Here is a 2,911-nt window from a genome sequence, read left to right on the forward strand (position 1 = left end):
GCTTAACAGGACAAAGTCTTGTAACTGAGGATGAGGTACTAGGTTGTACCCTAGAAGACACTCACCTTCCCCGTCTGCTGCCTCAGTCGTCCTTAATTCCACCACTGCAAGACCAGCTCCTTCTAACAGATCAGGAGGCTCAGGCAAGCAGTTCAGTTGTGCTTCAAGAGCTGCCATCGCTCGCCTCACGGAGCCAAACTCCAAAATGGACATGCTGCTGTAGAGGAAACCTGGAGAAGGAGCCATAAACTAAGAGAGAAAGAAGGAGAAATGAATGAGAACAGAGAAAAGACAAAGGACAGTACTAGAACAGAAAAATAGCTATAGCTTAGCAGCAACATCAAGGAGTATTAGCAAGCAGTGCCCACCCTTGATCAGCAACACAGGGGTGCACTTCAGTTCATGAAAACTTGACAGATACATGCATATAGATTTTGAGAGCAGCTGAAGCCATAAGGAAAACAGGCTTCAAAAAGAAAAATCAATATAGATCGTGAGAGTCATGGTATCTTCCTTATTTGAAAGACCACTATGGTAGCAAAGCTAGGAGCAAGTTAAATCCTGTTCTGTGTCTTTCCCTACAAACGAGGTAAAGGGGAGAAAAAGGGGAGAAAAGCATGCACCTCCACAACATTTGTTATTGCAAGCCACTTTCCTGAAGAACATAAAGTAACATAAAGCAGTTTAAAGGAAAAATGGGAAGACCACGTGTAAACATACAAATGGGAAATCCTACAGCCAACCTTTATTTCTACCTAAATTTATCTTGGTTTTGAGCTGGATAAATGCAAAGATACCTAAGCCTCTGGGTGTCTCACAGAAAGCATGATTCATAGCACACCAGGGCCTTTGTAAACAAAATTGACAGGATTTACTTAGTAATTCAGTTACAACAGCTGGATGTAAGGCAACCCTTGACATCTTTGTGACAAAAAGCAAATGTACCAAACATTCTGCAAGACAAGCCAGTCAATCCCACCCAAATTAGTATAACACATCAAGTGTAAGTCAAAGCATATGGTTCAACTTCTCTGTGTGAGCACAGATTATAAAGTAAAACTGGCAAGAGACCCTGAGTACACAAGTGAGTTGGAGGGCAGTTAGAGCAACTCTGAGCTGCCTGTATGTTGGGGAGAAAATGCTCATGCTATAGAAGCAGAAAGAAAAGCTTCTAATGACCCCACATACTTCATCTTATTATTTGATAAAATATTTTATATTTAATTTCATGAAAAAAAAATGTGTAATTTTTATTACTGATCTTTTGATACTTTCTTCCATTGCCAAAGTGATAAAACCAGTAACACTGTCTTTGAATCTGTTCAACTATTAGCTTTTGTAGACCATACAGAGCTACCTAGAGACCATGCCCTTACTTCCTCTAAAGTGGCAGAAAACTATGTGGGATCATTTGGTAGCAGTATCTTAAAAGATCATTGGGAAGGCTTGTGTTATACCCATGAGAGAAGCAGATAAAGCCTTCAAAGGGCACGCTGCAACTCACTGAAAGATGGTTGGTTAGTTGATAACAAAAGTACTTTTTTAAATATTAAGCTGGCAGAAATTCATCATTTTCTGTGTAGTTTGATCATAGTACTTCACTGTTAGCCAGGTCATTCAGCACTGAGGACTTAAGTCTACAGAGACAAAAAGCCTTAGAGAGCTTTCCTTCTGAAGTATGTAGTAGTAGTAAATCTGATCAATATAAAACCCTGTCCCTTTCCTGCATCTAGCAAATTCTAAATTTCTCCAATGAGTAAAGTTGACACCACACCAAAAAAACCTCATTGCTAAGACCTGCCACACAGCTAGCTGAAATCTAAATGAAGTTTAGGACATAAGAAATGTCAAGAAGTGATTAACTATGCATTTTCACTTAGAAAACAAATACAAGTATTTTAGTGCTTTTACTAGAAGAACACCATTTGCAGTTCCCAAACATTTTCAAACATAACTAGAGTTCATATGCCTTATTTTTTTAAAAGAGTCTATAAGATGGTGTACACAAACATTTAAACAGGCTTTTCCGACTACAGACAAGCAACAGCTTCGTTGTTTCCAGTCAGTTTTTGTTGGAACTAGAAATCAGGGCATTTTGCCTTGGGAAAGGTGAGAAGCTGATCAAAATGAGACATAGTTTGTCAAAAAAGAAAAAAATTACAGTATTACATACCACACAGGCTACTCAGCCACCCTTCAGAGTGGAAAGAGTTTGTGAAACCCTTTCAGATTCCTTCTGTTGCTCCTGAATACCCCAGGGAGCAGTGAGCTACACTACATGTTAACAGGCCAGCATTCAGGCATTCCAGGTGTTACAAAGGCAGCCAGTGCTGTATTTGAGCCTGTGAAGGCTGTGTAACTGTGAGGGATAAGGATGCTTCCCAGCCTGTCCCCATCCCTTCTCCATAAGAAAGCGTCACAAGACAAGTGTAATCACCTCCTGTGGTTGCAGTTTGTGTCCTCTGTATATATCATATTGTAGACTCTGCTCATCCCATTCAGCATAAATTAATATTTCCCCAATACCTCAGACAGGTCCAAGGGATCTCTGGGAAGGGACTGACCCTCTGATCCTCCATGTTGTAAGAACCTTCACAGACCTCTGAAAGGGAACCAGATAAATCAGAGAAGAGGTCTGTACAATCTAGCAAGTCGGACACAGGATAGGGTTATACATGCCTAGCTGGGACCACACAACAGTTTGTCTCTCAGCTCACTGGTTCATCGTGGGCCTTTAACCCCACTGCTGCAGCTTCTCTAGTTCCAATACACCACCTCTTACAAGCTCTACCTCCAGCCTAGAATTTGGACACGGGCCATATAAAGGAGGAGCCAGAGCGCATATATATATATATATATGTATACTGGGGTTCTGCACTCACAGAAGAAAAAATGGATCATCCGAATAGAC

Source organism: Falco rusticolus, chromosome 13 (assembly GCF_015220075.1).
Source record: "Falco rusticolus isolate bFalRus1 chromosome 13, bFalRus1.pri, whole genome shotgun sequence".
NCBI classification, from domain to species: Eukaryota; Metazoa; Chordata; class Aves; order Falconiformes; family Falconidae; genus Falco; species Falco rusticolus.